The sequence below is a fragment of the Thunnus maccoyii genome, chromosome 10 (genome assembly GCF_910596095.1).
Source record: "Thunnus maccoyii chromosome 10, fThuMac1.1, whole genome shotgun sequence".
NCBI classification, from domain to species: domain Eukaryota; kingdom Metazoa; phylum Chordata; class Actinopteri; order Scombriformes; family Scombridae; genus Thunnus; species Thunnus maccoyii.
Window position 1 is genome coordinate 16,094,544 of NC_056542.1, and position 17,605 is coordinate 16,112,148.

General features: G+C 41.3%; 1 protein-coding gene across 3 annotated transcripts in view; it reads right to left on the reverse strand.

Annotated features, from left to right (window-relative positions):
• The window catches only part of efna3b (ephrin-A3b), an 87,587-nt gene that overhangs the window by 62,433 nt on the left and 7,549 nt on the right, over positions 1–17,605 (reverse strand). Inside the window, exons 2-3 of one of the 3 annotated variants that reach the window (XM_042423177.1) lie at positions 12,992–13,155; positions 12,338–12,466 (exon numbers count right to left, since the gene is read on the reverse strand). The exons of 1 other annotated variant lie outside the window; for it this stretch is intronic. The gene's annotated coding sequence lies outside the window, so the exon portion shown is untranslated. The remainder of the gene's footprint in view (positions 1–12,337; positions 12,467–12,991; positions 13,156–17,605) is intronic. One more of the 3 variants, XM_042423178.1, reaches the window with a different exon arrangement.

The window sequence follows — 17,605 nt, forward strand, 5'->3', positions numbered from 1 at the left end:
GTGAGATGTGGCTCATATATTCCTGAGTTAGAAATTAATGCAGAAGCTCTGTCCTGCAGAGACATGGTAAAATGTTCAGTAATTTGCCCCCCTCTGTCACCTCTATTGCCACAAACTGTGCTTGCATGTGTGTGTGTGTGTGTGTGTGTGTGTGTGTGTGTGTGTGTGTGTGTGTGTGTGTGTGTGTGTGTGTGTGTGTGTGCAAGAGAGGAACAGGCCAGACAGGGAAAGAGACAGGAGGAGAGAGGGAGAAAAAGAGACCGATAGCAGATAGAAGAAAAATTGTTACAGTTTTCTCGCCGCCTGCTGGGAATGAGTTGATTAAGGAGAAGTCAGAATGATTTATTGGGGGAAAAAAGGAGGGAAATAAGGAGAAGGAGAGCAAGAAAGAGAGAGAGATGAGATGCCATCGGGGAATCCCTCTGTCTTCTCTGGTCCTTCCACCCTTCTCATGAGCTGTCCATTTAATCCCCCCTCTGTCTCGCTCTCTCTTCTTCCTCCTCTCCTCACCTTACTCTCCAATTTTCAATGCAAACTTTCATCAGCCTGTGATCCCTGCTACCTAGCTCTGCTGTTTTGTCTTTTGTTAGCTTTGTCTCTGGTGGTCTAACTGTCTCCTCTCCTTCTGCTCTCCCTCTCCGTCTCTCCTTTACAGCAGGCGTGCAACTTTTTAATGAGCACTCCTCCTTTGCATCCTCTCCTTGCTCATCTGTGTATCATTCCTTCCTCACTCTCTTCACTTTGTCTCACTGCAGTGTGTAGTAACAGTAACAGTCAAACACAAATAATATGCTTGGATATACAGTACGCATGTATAGTACCAGTCAAAAGTTTGGACACACTTTCTCATTCAAGTCAATGGGAAGGTGTGTTCAAACTTGTGGCTGGTACTGTACATATAAAATATATATTCACACACACCCCTTCTGGCCTTAAGGGGTTGGTTTAACCCAAACCACAAAAAGAAATATTTTATCACTAAGTGCTAGTGGTATCAAGTCATGCAGATAGCTTCGGTTTTGCAATATCTGTCTCTGAAATTTCTGCCTCCAATCCCCAATATGGTGCCATGAATAGAAATTCATATTTGGTGCTTACAGCATTGGAAAAATTAAATAAAAAATTTAAAGGAATAATTTGACATTTTTACAAATACTTAAATTCTCTTTCTTGCCAAGAGTTAGATGAGAAGATCGAAACCACTTTTAATTCACTTTTAATAGTCTGTTGAATATGAAACTAAAGACTGGAAACACACTTCCATTTCATGTACAGACTAAACAAATGAGATTTGATGCGTTACCTAATTAAGAGCCAGTGGAAGATTAATTTTGTTTCCTTTAGGCAGAGCCAGGCAAGATGTTTTCTGCAGCTTTGTGCTAAGCTAACCATTTTCTGTCTTTAGCTTCATATTTAACGGACAGACATGAAAATGGTCTTGATCTTCTCATCCAACTCTCAGCAAAAAAATTGGATATTTCCCAAAATGTCAAACGATTCCTTTAAAAGAAACATCACTTTCCAGAATCAACAGAACATTTTTATGAAAACGAGCAAGGAGGTTCAACTCTTGGCCATGCAAGCACTCTAAACTCAAGGTTCACTTACTAGCCTTTTCAGTGTCTTTCTGTATTCCACGACCTGTTTAAGGGAATAGAACTTGTGCAGGTGTCATCATGTGACATGATAACAAGTGCTTATTTATGAGTGGCTATGATCTCCACTCCATATATGACACCTTGTTATCATGTGACTGAAGTTCCATACTTTGGTCATTTGAGCAAGTTTCATTGCATTGCTGAAGAAGCCTGTAGGATATGGTCAAAAGCTCTGCAAAAGTGCAAAAAAATTTAAATCTGTGAGCACAACAAACAAAACTCCATTCACCTACATCATATATGGGTGGCAGCAGAAATCTCAAAAATAAAACTAAATGCCTAGATACCCTAAGAAGTAAGTGAGAAAATGTGTTTTTGCCATTAAGTTGAACTGACCCTTTAAATCTCAGCCTATAGAACATGGATGATTGACTGTGTGGAGTCTGAGCTGGTTTGGGCTGTAAATATCCGACATGGCTACATTTTGAAGGAGATTGTAAATCAGCTGCAAGAAGACAAAGCTGGAAATTCAACACCCACAGAAGCAGGGTATTTGCTACTTTTTTTTTTTTTGAATAACAAAAAAAATTCCATTTCGCGCTTTTCCATTTGGTTTCTTTTAAACAGACACTGACATGTTCTGTTTCAGAAAACGCCCCTGTCAATTCTAATCATCCAGGTTGGATTTTCCAGGCGTGGGTTGCAGTGCTATTGGATTACTTTTGTATTGGGGTTATTATGAGAAACGACCTCGGGGCTGACTGCATGCGGTGACACCGAGGCTCTTATGACATTTCCAACCCAGAGCCGGCCAACAACACATCTGTCAACTGCTCTCTGCAACCTCGAAATCTAATCGGAGCCTTCTCGTAGGCCTACCACTAATAATTGGATATTAGGCCCCTGTAGGGCTCACATCCCTCTCAGGGCCCCAGGAAGTAAACAATGCACATATGAGTTCACCAGGTCCCTTGCATGCGAATGAAGATCATGTGAATGTACAGTACAGTAAACACTTTATATTCTTTGTACACTTGTATGTACGCTGCATTTCAATGGCATTCTTGAACTTGGAGTCTCTTTCTCACTCCGCCTCCCGCTCGCTCTGTGTCTTGGCCTGCTTCGCTGTTCACTGTTGTGTTAGTAAATTGTACTGACACTCCCCCCGCCTCCTCTCGCTCCCTCACCACCTCTGCTGCTCTCCCTCCCTCCCTGTCCCTCTCTCACCCGACTGACTGACACGAATTTTCAATCTCTCTGTTTACCTTTCACTGCTGTGCCTAAAACAACACTGGTACAGTCTAAGAGCAAGGAGGCGCGAGGGTGGGGGAAGGGGGTGATGGTGACGGGGGCCTGAGTAGGGGTGGAGGGGGAGGAGGACGAGGAGGAGAGGTGCCACCAAGATTGGATGGAAGAAGGAGCACAGCGGAGGGAGATGCAAAAAAAAAACGAAAGAGGTGCAAAAAGAGAGAACAGGGCTTTCTCTGTGTTTTGGTTGGAGAGGAATCCAAGGGGGAAAGAGGAGAGAGAAGGAGTGAGGGGTTAAGGGAAGGAGAAGAGGAGCTGATAGTTTTGAACAGTCACGCAAACTGAGCCAGCAGAGGGGATGGAAGAGAGGAGAGTGTAGAGGAGAGGGGGGGGGGGGGGAGGAGGAGGAAAGGAAATGAAAGGGTGGAAGAGAATGTAAGTCAGGGTTGGGGGAAAGAGTTAGATGGGGCACAGAACATTAGGAGTGCAATGAGATATAGAGAGTGAGGGGGAGAGGAGAGATTTATAGAGGTGCAGAAAGAGGGAGAGGACAGCAAGAGTGATGTGTGGAGAGAGGGTTTTTTTAAGAGGACAGGAGGGATGGAGGAAGAGAGGGTGTACGGAGAGAGAGACAGAGAGAGAGAAGGAGAGAGAGAGCTCAGAATAGATACGCTCTCAACAGCATGAAATATTGAACGAAGGAGACCGAACACAAGGAGGGGCGAGGAAAATGGAGGGACTGATAAAGACAAATACAATCGTTTTGTGTGTTTGTGTGTGTGTGTGTGTTGTTTTGGAGACAGAGGAAGATGAGAGAAAAGAGTAGGTGACAGGAATATGAAGAATAGTTGCTAGCGGCTGGAGACAAACACACACATACACACGCAGACATTGCTTTGAGTTTAGATTACTTCCATGTGTGGAGGAGATGGGGGGGTGTGGGTGGGGGGGGGGGGGCGTGGGGGGATTTGGTGGTGTTGAAAATATCACACTGCAGAATACGTTTCATCACCACTTGCACCATCCCAATGCACACACACACACACACACGCACACACTCTCTCTGAAACACACACACACACACACACACACACCCTCCCCCCGCCCCTACTTTGATCTCACTTCTCACTGATCTTCTCTCCTTCCGTGTCAAATATTTAGGCTGCATTTGGCAGGTTTGACGAAAATTACCATGGAGAAATGATTTTATTTATTTAACTTCTACATCAGAAGTCGGTGTCGGTAGCTCCAAGAGGATGATCCCAAATTTCGACGAAAGGAGACCGGCACCGATCCAAAAAAAACTGGAATCTGCTGAGTTTCCCCATTTTAGACTTTTTTTCCCTTTTTTTTAAGGCAGGGAATCTCTGCCTATGTATATTTGAGGAACATGAACAATTCATTGAGAAAAGTTCATGTGGAAAGTATGACGAAGAAGTGTAGACATTCAAACACACATACAAATTCCCACTCAATGTGATGAGTCAACACTCTCTATTTCCGTCATTTGCTATTAAGGTATCGAGATGATACTTTATGTCTCTTTTTTGGATAAATACTTTTTTTTTTTTACATTAATTCAGACCGTGTAGCCCTGCAGGGAATGTTAATCTCCAGCTAAGCCAGAGAGGTCTATCATCTTAACAATAGCATTGAAAGAAATATCTGAGCATCACACATAGAGGATGCACAATAGTAAATCTCTTTCTTTCCCCCTTTCTCTCTCTCTCTCTCTCTCACTATCACACTCACATACAAAGACCTGTATTCATTACTCTGCATTTTTTAACAAAGATCTTGACATAAATCAGAAAGAGCGCATCAGTGAAGGAGGAGATGGGTTTACAGTAGCTGAAGAAGAAAGAAAATGAGGGAGAAGGAGGGTCGCAGTAATATCTGGAGATGTACTCGACTGTAAAGCCACATAAACACACTTGAATTACCTTTTGAATTGCAAAAAAATAATACAAATCTCTATTTTTAGTGCTTATATACAAAGTATTTGACTGATAAAAGTTACATGGAGGCATTTTCTAAAAGAAATAAATGCTTAAATTTACTGAGTTGATTATTTGCCTAAAGAATGACATAATGACATAATTCCATAGTTTATAGTTCATACTTTTAATTTAACACCACAATACAGGTAATGGCCTTTATTCAGAAGAAGAAATAGTCCTATTTACCATGTATTTGTGCTTTTGCAAAAGAGAAACTAATAGATAACACCATACGCACCACATTAAACCTGCAAACGATCAGTTGATTGATCACTTAGTCAATCGACAGAAGATTAATTGCCAACCACTTTGAGAAAATGTCCAAATTCTCTTATTCCAGCTTCTCAAACATGAATATTTTCTTGTTTCTTTAGTCTTCCAAGACATTTGAGGACATCACCTCGGGCTCTGGGAAACAGCGACTGACAGTTTTCACTATTTCTAACATTTAATAGACCAAGCAACTAATCGATTAATTGAGAAAATGATCAACAGATTAACTGATAACTGAAATAATGGTTAGTTGCAGCCCTACACTACACATATGCAAATGTTAAAGAAAAGTTAAGGGGAAAAAAAACAGCAAGTGTTTTAATAAGGTGTTGTGCCACCCTGTGCATGTCAGAACAGTGCCAATGCTCCTTGGCATTGTTTCCTCCAAGTCTCTGCTGGAGGGATGTACAACATTCTTCCAAAAGATATTCCCTTATTCCGTTTTGTGATGATGGTGTTGGAGAGTGCTGTCTAACACATCAGTCCAAAATCTCCCATAGGTGTTCAACTGGGTTTAGATCTCACTTCAGCAAAGTCCATGGCACATCATTCATTATTTTCATCAAGGTCACTGCAAATCACAGAACCTGGCAAAAAAGTAAAAAGTTTAGGCCACTTAAGTAGATAGTTATAACAATATGAGCTTGTGTGTGTGTGTGTGAGAGAGAGAGAGTGAGAGAGAGAGAGAGAGAGAGAGAGTTTTTAGTGTGTGTTTGTTCCTGACGCCTCATATATCACAAGTCTCAGTACTGTATCATCCCCCCGGTGAGTTTGCTTTAGCAGACAGCACAGAAACACTGAAGACAGCAGGTAGGCGAACGCATACACAAGAACACCCCCTCTCCTTTTCACACACAGACAGACATACATGCACACACTGGAAAAGGAACAGGTGCAGGTTGAAAAAGCCAGCTGCCACCCTTTCTTTGTAACATCTACATTTCATCAGCCACAGCAGCAGCAGCAGCAGCAGCAGCACAGGTGATGCTGAGCCCAGTGGGCACCAAGATTAGGAGAGTGAGAAGAGGTTTAACTTACACTGTCATCTAAGGTCAGATTTGCATTTTCCTTTTATTGTTAAAGGTTAGGTATTCCAGTGGCTAAGCTGATCTGAGATCAATGCCTAAAGGCACCTTCCACTCTTGAGGATGACTCCTCAGAGCCACCAAGGATGACATCATATCTGCGCAGGAAGTTGAAAGGACAGTGGGGAGATTTTTGCCCATTTGGACCATCCTGATTGGTAGACAGCTGGTGTCCTCTGCGCCTATATCTCTGTCGCTCACTGTCTCTCTTCTTTCTTTCCCTCTCTGTCTGTTTCTCTCTTCTTCTCTTGCCTGTAGCTTCCTCTCTGTCATTTTATCTCAATCCCCTGATTTCTGTCTCCGCTGCTATCTCTGTCGCCCTATTGCTCCTGGCTTCCTCCCTCCTCACCCTGCATCTATTTGCTAGTTGCTTTCGGCTTCCCTCTCTTCCTTCTGCTCGGATGCTGCAAGGAAGTGCTGTCAGGTGAAACCCTGGTAGATTAACCTCTGACCCTCAGCAGGAGGTGGGACCGATTGGCTTGTAATTGCCATCAATGTAGCATGTGTGTGTGGGTGTAGGGTGAGCATTTGTGTGAGTGTTTTAGCTTGTGTATGCCTGTGTGTGTGTGTATGCCGCTTCTCCATCTGGGAAGTATAATGGATATCTGGCCTAGCACAGGCAGCCAGCAAATTTTAAGGGTGAAATGCATTCTGGGTTGTGATGGTGCATTATGGGTGTAACTGGGTCTTTGGTGTCCATACCAAAGAGGATGAAAAACCATTTCTGCAGCTCTCAGCAAACTAGAGCTTACTGCTGCGTGTCCAGAGCATCCATATACACAAACATGTTAACATACACACACACATATATACACACAAAACACAAGACATGAATACATAAATGTTTTTTTTTCTCTCTTGTACTGACTATGAATGGCACCTGATTTTTTAAAACAGTGAGTGCTAAGGGCCCTCTTCTGCAGCTTGTCTGATTGGGTTTGTGCGCATGGGTACCCATGTGTGCAGAATATTTACGACCGTGTATGCATGTGTGCAAGCGCACATGTGTGTGCGCAGAGATGGAGTGCTGTGAAACAGAGGCTCTGACTGCCAGCAGTCCTTTGTCACACTGACTGACTGCTGAAACACTGAAAGCAGGAAAGCCATTTCAGACTGTGGGGCTAAATGATGGCAGGTACTCGGATCCATCTGTAGCTCACTACAATAACACAATACAGACCAGTCATCAACAGCCCTGTCATCTCCATCTGTAAATGCACTTCACCCAGCCCCCTCCATCTCTCCTCCTCCTCAAAACTGCCATTCAAACACTTGTGTAACTGTCCCCTAAACCCAATTGGCCCTCATATATCTGAAGAGAGAGCCAGATTCACTGAAATAATTTGTGTGGCTCTTTTTCCCTTGTTTCCGTGTTTTGTTTGCTTTGTGTCGTCCTCAATTTGTTTTAGAGTTACTGCTGAATTTATTGGCTTGTTGTTTTGGTGGGAAGGGGGGAAATGTCACTTGGCTTTAACGTGTGACTCACTTGGAGTAGCCATGTATTTGTGGTAATGTTGCTGCTACTTCTTGGGCCTATTGATGAAATTAATGACCGGGGTGACTAGACGGGCCGTCACAATACATGGCTCTGGAGACTCACAGGGGTGGGTGGGCTTTTACGCTGGCCAAGCACTAACACAGTCAGCTGCAAAAGAGACAGAGAGACAGAGCACCAAAAAAAAAGGAAAAATAGACAACTAGAGAGTTTTTTCAAGGTGAGGTGGGGAGAAAATAGTGGGAGAGATATCAGATGGCAGAGGAATGCATGCAGTAAAAGAAAAGGATGGAGAATAAAAGTGGGTGGCAGAAAGTGAAGGGAGGGAAAGAGAGATAGTGAGTAAGTAAAAGCAGGTCTGGTCCAGGTGGGGTTCAGACAGTCAGTATGTTATTTTAGGAGGGCAGAGGGAGGGAGGGCAAGAGAAAGGGATAGATGGAGGGAGGGGAAGATGAATGTAGTTAATTAAGATGAGCAGGCGGAGGAGACAGTGTGGAATTACACAAACACTAATTAGAGTCTTCGTTAGGGGGCACGAAACGAGAGCGGCACATCCATCATCTCAACCCTCTATCCCTCTTTTCTCCCTCCTTCTTTACCTCTGTTCTCCACTGCTCTTTTTTTTGCATGGCAACCATATTTCCTCTCACGGTTTTCCCTAACTGTCTCCTGGCCTCCTCGGCCACTTTTCATTACACCGCCCCACCCCTCCCCCCACCTCCTCTTCTCAAGTTCATCTATCGATCCGATCAGCAGTTAACTAAATAGGTGCGATTTAACATTTGGAATTGGGATCGAAACAACCCCTGCTCTCCTCTTCTTTCACTTTGATTTCCATTCTTTGTTTTCAAAATCATTCCTTCTTTTTTTTAATTTTTTTTATCACTGCTCCGGGAAGGATTTCATTTATACTCTCCCTCTCCCACTTTCCTGTTACATGCTGACAAACACAGACACCATTAACTGTACCATGTCAGCACTATTTTTATTGTCTCGCCAAGCCAGTCAATGCCTCCTCTAGTTTTGCTGCTCCTGCTTCAGTCCTCCTACATACAGTATACACAGCATTGTAAATCACTTACCTCTTCTTATCTTGCTCTCTCTCCTCTTCTCTCTCTTTTACACACAGGCTCTGAGCACTATGTCCTCTTTATCATTTCACTGTCCTCCTCTGGCTCATCCCCCCATTCCCTGCTCTAACTGAGGGGCAGATCAGCCTCTCACTGTTGTCGTTTGCATCCCTTTTCCCTCATGAGACAGGCGCAGGGATGGATGGAATAATGAGGGATTTGGAGAACTTTGGACAGAGCTGTGGGTAGTCCATGCCAGCCCTTGTTGTTGGCATTTGTGTACATACACACAGCATGACACAAAATAACACCATAAGCACTGTGTAGACACAATGCAACTGATTGCAGCAATGTACCTAATTCCGTTAGAACAATTTTAACCAATTTTCTACACATTGTATAACATGTATTTATATTGCACATGTTTTTGTACTGATTTGCAACCTCTTTGGCAGGTGTGGGTGTCAGTATTCAGTTATTACATTCAGTATGTTAAAGGACGCAGCTGGTGATTTTCTGTATTTTTCTTATTGTCAACAAATCTCATGTGCAGAGCCAAACCACTGATCCTGATTGATCCTGAACTCATCCTACTTACAAGCATTGTGAATCTACATACAAAGCCCAATATATGTAGCTGCAACGCTGTTGTCCAAAAACCCACGTCAGTGAGCCACACTGCACTGGGTGACATGTTCCTTCACCCCAAAGAGTATGGGCCCCATTGGTTTGTGATCACTTTCCCGCACATGCGCAGTGGCATCTGCCTCACACCGAACCATATTCTCCAGAGACTGAAAACGTGATCGCTGTTATTAGTCTTTGGAGCCATTTCTAAATGAACTACCATAACCGTAATTCATAGCAAAGGAACATGTCACCCAGTGCAACGGTGTGGCTCATTGATGTGTTTTTAATTATTTTTGGACAACAAGAGAGGTCTACACACCAAGGAATAACATATATCAGGCTTTGGAAACACATTGAATAGGAAGTAGGATCGAATATTGTCGGTTTTGTTAAGATTGTTGACTATAAGAAAAATATAGAAAAATGCCAGCTTTATCCTTCAAAGAAAAAAGCATGCTTGATATAGGTAATCCATCACAATTTAGTTGTTTTTTGTTATATGCAGTTAAAAGTAGTGACTGTTTGAAAGGTCTTTCCTTTTAGTGCTTGTATGTGCTTTTGGGAAACTGTAACATCAGAAATCAGAGCTGGCTGCTGAGTGGCAACCTTTTGAACAATTCAATGCATAATGGCTAAATATTTTAATCAGGAGGGAAGTGCTCAGAGAATTAGATGAATTTATATACTGATTGATATACTGTAGTATGCATAACAGGAAAAGTTGAAAGGTTATGTAAGGTGATGAGACCCCATCGTGATGTTATCATTTTAGGGGGGTAGTCTGATAGGGTCTAGTCACTGGTAGTGGCGAAAGAGTGAAGAAGGGATGGAGGTGATCTGGAGCAGGATTCTTGATTAGCTCAGTGGAAAGACTCATCCAGCTGAAGTGGAGGGGTGGAGGCAGGCCTCATCAATCTGACAGTGAAATGACAGCTGACAGCAGCAGAGAAAGGAATAGTTTTAAAATTGGACAGCAACGAGATGATCGGTTCACAGAAGTCATGACAAAGGCTGACTTGTTTAATTGAGAACGCCCTCAGCTGATTGAGAAGAGGCAGGAAAGGGGGGGGGGGGGGGGGAATCATTCAGACAGAGTTAGCATGAAGATAAGTCTCCCTGATTGAACTTTCCCTAAGCTTCATTACTTTTTAAAATAAGTTTGTGTTAATATCCCCAGTTTTCATGTGTTGGGTCAAAAATGTTTCATTTGAATTTCATAGGAAGTTTGGATAAGTATATTTTTATGGTCAGGAACATGTTTTCTCTATGCATCACCTCTGGATTCAAAAAACACAAGTTTTCTCCTATATAAAATATTAGAAAGAAGATCAGACAGGCATTAGAAAGAGGATTCTGTCACACTGCATAGGACAGAAAGCTTGTACCTTTACTGCATTGTCCCGTAAAGACCATGATAAAAAGTTGATGATGTTCAAGAAATGCACACACTAGGAGACACACACATAGACACACACACACACCCCAAACACACAAGATCTGCATTTTTATATAAGAGAGGAAACATTACAATACCAGTGTTTTCTTAAAGTGAGTGAAGTGCTACTGATATCTGTTTAACCAATAGCAACATAGCATGATCAAAAATTCATATTTGAAAATTGCATTTCAGTGATCTCATCTCTGTTCTTCAGTGCTCCCTGTGTGAATATTTATTATTTACCTCTTGCTCCCGGACCTTTGACACAAGCCTGAACTTTGTATGAGCTTCTTGCTGTGGGGTCACAGAGCAAGAGAGCAGACACTACAGAAGACTCCCAACTGTTTGCAGCTCCAGGTCAAAGGTCACAGTAAGCTCACAGTTGGACCCTACTAACAAGCTACTTTCCACCTGCCCATCGTCATTCTTAGGTGACCTCAGAACACCTATAGCATGATAATGGACCACCTACACCTTTTTTTAAGAACAATCATTTGAGGTATTTTTCCTATATGTTAAAGGAATTGTTCAACATTTTGGGAATTTGGCTTTCTTGAGGAGAATTAGAGAAGTTTCTACTTTCATGTATGCACACTACATATGACAGAAAACAGCTAGCCTAACAAAATCCACCCACTAGCAACTCTAAAGCTCATCTAAGCATTGGTGAAATGTAACTATGTGGTGAAATATAACTACAAGTACTGTACTATACCAAAAGTACAGTTTTAAGGTGCAGTACCTGTACTTTCTTTGAGTATTTAAATGTTTATGCTACTATCAGTTATAATATCAGTTTATCAGATAGCACAGGGGTCATTTTTATGCAGAAATATTTTACTTTTGATACTTTAAGGACATTTTGCTGATAATAATTCTATACTGTCATACAAGAGGGATTTTCAATGTGGGACTTTTACTTGTAATGGAGTCCTTTTACATTAATGTATTGGTATTTTTTACTTTAGGGTTAGGGTTAGGTGAAGAATCTGAATACTACACTGCTGCTTATTAACACATCAATTCTATTTATGTTTAATCCGTACAAAAACTAAAGTGTATAAATGACATTGTGGTTCTGCTAAGTCAAGCTAACCAACTGCTGGTGGTGGGTTCATATTTCAAGTACAGACTTGAGATTCCTAAGAAAGCAAATAAGGGTACTTCCCAAAATATAAAAATGTTTCTTTAAAGATGTGCTTAATATTGTGATCAGTGAAGATATGTTTCCACCACTTATATGAGGAATTTTCAAAAAATCATTTCCATCTGCGGGCTCCACTTAGCAAGATCCTGTTCTAAAACAAAAACCATATGGGCTGCATCCTAAATCCTTAGGTTCCACCAAATAACAGAGCTCACTTTATTGTTCAATATTTCCTCGGCAGTTTGTTTTAGTTTGTCTAAAGTTTTATAGTTTATATGCCTGCTCCTAGGTCTTAAAGGTTGCTTTCACATCAGCAGATCACCCAGTAAAACCAGCACCATGAGCAGCATCACCTGGTCTTTTGTCTTCCATCGGTAACCGTTGTGGCAAATTCAGAATTCCTTCTGGCCACCACAACAGCAGCATGCTAATTTACTGTGAAACCACCGTAGTGCATCCCATCACTGCACCTCCTGTAATCCCTGCAGGTGAGAAAAAGGGAGAGATGGATTCCTTGAGTATCTGATTGAGCAGCACACGAGCTGAATAATTGATATGGAGACTCTCCATGCCAATGAATACACACAGACGCACAAACACCAACTGTCTTACAGCACGTGCAGTCACCAGTCTCTCAGGCTAAACTAATCCTCCAGGAAATGTAATACGTGATTCAATTAGTAGCAGCATATAGCTACCTTCTGTGTGTGACATATGTGTATATGTGTGTGTATGTGTGTCTAAGAACAGAGCTGAGCAAGTCCACTCATTAATGTAAAACCATTTATGAATATATGGTGCTTTCCCACATCTCTTTCAGATCCTGAAGCATAAACAGGCAAACATTTATATGCTGAAGAGAAAAGCTCAGTAAAATGTAAAATAAAAGGCAATCTAGCGAATTAAGATTCTGATGGCAAACATACCAAATCAAATTATGTGATTTTATTTAAAAATATAGGAAGCACAACCTCCAAAATTGACAGAACAGCAAACAAAAGCCTTACCGCAGTCTCAAGCTAATGTTCTCTCCGAATGATCTCTGTTTGCTTTTCCATTATTCATCATCTTGTTTTCATGCACTCACAGTTGTTTTCCATGCTCACAGCAGTAGGATGATGCCACTGTCTTTCAAGTGCCTTTCTAAGGGGTCAACCCCCTGCATCAGACCCTGAAGTTTAAACATACAAGCAAAAAGGTGAGAAAAGTGCACTCTGTGTCTGTCTGAAGGGTATTAAAGGATCTTTGTCAGTTTCCTTTTTAAGACAATGTTTTCCCTGATTTTAATTGCTCAGCATGTCAAAAAGAGTGTTGAGTACAGCCACAAAAACACTTTCCAAGTCGGGATCGGTAACAGATTAAATTTCATTATGAGTTTTAAAAAGCGTCTCTAAGAGCAGGTGTTATCATGTTTAAAACTGATATCTTGAATTAGACACTAAGTTGATAGTCTTCCTTTTGTCTGAGGTCTAATTTAATAAAGTGTTTCAGAGAATAAAAAAAATCCTAAATCATATATCAGTTACAAATTTTAGGCAGGAAAACATTTTGTAACTTATTAAAGGAGACAAGCTGTCAAATTTGTGACTTCAGACCTCCTTTAGACCCATTACTTTTTCAATTTTACCAGCGTTTTGCTCATTTGTGATACACTGTTGTGATCAGCTGGTTTCTCTTTTTACAGCAGTATCTTAAATTAGCTCTCAGCAGGGTAATTCCTAAATTCTATTTTCATACATTACAAAGTCAGATCTTTACCCAAAAAAGGAACTTCAATACTTTTAAAATACTAAACACTGCCTTTGCTAGGAAGCTTGTTAAAAATTACATAATTTTTCTCAGTCCTGGCAAATAATAATTGCTTTTTTTAAATGCATGTAGTGAAATACAGCCCATCTCATGGTCCAGTGGGGGAAGAGATGGAGGAGAGAGAACAAGAGTGTAACTCTTTATTGCTCCATCTCTCTTTCACGCTCTCTGAACCTCTCTATTACCCTGGAAGTCTCCTGAATCTCTAAAAAAAACACACACACACACACACGCACGCACACACTCGAGCATAGTGTCCACTCTTGAACGCTACATAATATACAGCATGTAGATAAAAATAATGAGTGTGTGTGTGTGTGTGTGTGTGCTTCTCAGTGTGTATTTGTGTGTCTGAGTTATGATTGATGTCTTTCTGCTCATATTAGGCATTTAAAGACGAATGGGAGAGAGTGAGGGAGCACGATGAAGGGGAAAAACAGCCACTTAAGAGGGTCTAAACCATTTAACCACTTAACCCCGAAGCCCTTTCAATGTCACACTCAGACTGCCTCCTCTGCTCTCTCTCTCCTCCATACTGCCTCTATCAAATTCAAATTTGCTTTATGGCAGGATCATAATTAAGAACTGGTTCGTACATTACTACACTATGTATATACTATAATACTGCTGCAACTTTGTTTTCATTAATGTTTAATCTATTGATTTCTTTTTTGATGAATTGTTTAGTCTATAAAATTTAGGCTCAGGTAACATTTCCAACTATCAGTCCAAAACCCAAAGATATTTTGTTTATAATGATATGAGGCACAAAAAAAGACCCATTTGCTTGATAAATTATTTAAATTGATTGATCAATTATCAAATTTGTTGGCAATTAATTCTCTGCTGATTAAACGATTAATCATTTCAGCTCTATTATACAACACTATATACCCTATATAGCTATACTGTACTGCATAGTATAATACAAGAAAAGATGAGGAAAATATTTGAACAATATTTGAACATATACACATATGCTGTGTTACCAGTAGTTTGATGGAGGGTTGATACTTGGTGTCTGGGCTGGTCTGGTATGTGTTAGCTTGACATGGGGTCTGGAGGTGAAGGAATATGATCAAACGCCACCGAAACAGGAGAAATGCGAGTCAAGTTATTCCAAAATTGTCTTATTTGCATGTTGTATCTTAGCTGGCTGGCTAACGTTAATGACTGGTAAGGCTACATTCGCAGATCCCTGGTTTAGTTCATCATTGGAGGGTGCGAGAACAATGCAACTTCATGCAGTTACTGGTGCTAGTGTTAAGCTACCTGTTGATGGTTAATAAATACCTCTAAACCAGTGGCGTAGGCAGAAATTGTATTTTGAGTGGGCCAATACTAAAAGTGGGTGGGCCATCTTTTCCCAGAAAAACTGACTTAAAAGAAGAAAAAAGAGCAAATATAGGAAAACTGAAAAACGAGCATCCAGTTTACTTTGCAACGTTCTGCATCACAAAAGGCAACAACAGCAAAACACTGCCAATCCAACATGCTCGACCAAAAGAGAATCAGTCTATATAATTAATTATTTTATTGCACAAAGTGGCATCTAAACATAACCCCAGACAGAGGAGACATGTAACATATCCCTTGTGTATCGATCATTAAACTGTAAGCTGGCTGCTTTTTAAACCGCAACCCTTGTTTGCTTTTTCTACACATGCTAAACACACAAGATGGATGTGTAGCATTTTGCCGTTGAGTAATTAGTAAAGTACTGTGATTACTTTTTTAAGAGTGATCATATGTAGGCCTAATGTGTAAATTATTAAATTTTTCAAGTAACTTGCCTACAACTTTGTGAAAATAAAATCGGGACTGAAATGTTTTGGCCACCAGAGGAGAATTCCAGGAAGAACGGAAGGAGGCTCTGGACACATCTCAAGGAGAGTACTTTGAAGGGGATTAGAAACATACTACTGAAAGATTTTTTTGACAGTTTTGTATTTTCAACCATTCAGTGAATGTTTGAGTCCTCCCTCGTACTTCAAGGATGAGGTTTATCATTCAGTACCTCAGCAGCACGCCACTCACATGTGTTCTTATCTCTACTCTTTGTCCTGCCCAGCATCTGCCTACTGACTGGTTCATATTAGATAAGACCTGCCTTCTCGAAGCTTGCCAACCAGTCAAAATGACAAATGACAACTTGTGACTGTGACAATAGCAACTATGAGTTTTTGTGATAGATGTACTTCTCTTTTTCAGCTCCTCACTTATCGTCTGTTCATCATCATTATGCATTCATGTCAGAACCCCCCCCCCCCCCCCCCCACCACCCCACCCCACCCCAAAAGGCCGTTAAACATCCATCCATCCATTCATCATTTCTTTTGTCTCCATTACTAAATTATTTTTAGGTGAAGTTTGCCACAAACTGGGGAAAATATTTAGTTGCCTTGAAAATCAGTAGCTCACTGACTGACTGATTTGCAGTGATGGTGAATTAACCCTGATTGGCCGGCCTGTCTGTCTGTAATCAAAGTGGATGAGGCGAGGGCAGGCATCAGCCCAGCCGGATGAGACTCTCATTATTTTCCTCGCTACTTTCTTCTCCTCTCATCGCCTACATCAATTTATAAAACCGCTCTCTCATTCTGTCTCCTCTCCCTCTTTCCCAAGCCTTCTGCTCATCAAATCCCCCTCCTCGACTTATACATTCCTATTTTTCATTTCCACGTTCTCTCTCTCTCTCTCCTTTTCTGTCTCTCTCCTTCCTTTCTCCCTCCCTCTCTCTCCCCTGGATATTTAGTTTGATTTATTGCCTCTTGTTGGAAAGGTTGGCGTTTTAATAACTCAGTTCCTCCTCACCCGAATGAAGAGGGAGAGAATTGTGCGAGGAGAAGAAGAACTTTAGTAAGCACAAAATAAACGTGCGGACAGACAAGCAAGGTTTTCTAGTGCTTTTCTTTTATCTCCTCGAGCACTCTCCATCTCTTTCATGTCTTCTGGTCCCTCTCACCATTCTCTCCGGCTGAGGATGTAAAAGCTAAACGTGCAGCCGAAATGGATGTCAATTTGAGCTCCTCTCTGATCTGTGGCGAGAAAAATACACATACGCGCGCACATCCAACAGCTGTAATGGACTGGGAATGTGAAAACTGACAGCCACATCAAAAATGGACCGTCTGGTCTGAGGTAAAGAAAGCAAGGTACAACAAAAAGACTTTAACTAGAAGATCAATGATGAAAGAGGGAAAGCACTCTGGCCATTAGATACATACACGGTGATAATAATAGTAATAAAAGCACAAAGATAGAAGCGTGAATGTGACAGAGAGAGAGAAAGCAGGTTGGAAATGTACGTATGTTCATCAGCTAATGGGCCAGTGGAGAGATAAAGAGAGCATGAGTGAGACAAAGATAGTGAGAGACTGACGGGGAGATTTCTAGCACCAAACAGAGCCTTTATTTAGATGGCGATTATTCACACTGGTCATTAGAGAACCATATCACTTTCCCTCATTTACTGAAAGACGGCAAGGGAGAGGGGGCGAGGAGAGAATGAGAGGGCAATCATTAGATGATATCACTTTCACCCATCTTCTGATGAGGGGGAGAAGGGAATGAGCAGAGCAGAGCAGACAGATACTGTCTGAAAATCCACATCCTCAAGCAATAAGACAATAACTAGCAATTAATAATTCAAATCCCAAACCAGCAGCCAGTGTATTGACACGTGGGAGTTAACAAACCTGTTAAAAGAGGCTTATGCTCTTGTTCATTTCATTTTCTTCATCTCCATTGGATGTAAATCTATCTGATCGGTGTGATTATGAAGTCTTAGCTATAGGCTGAGCATGTTGTTT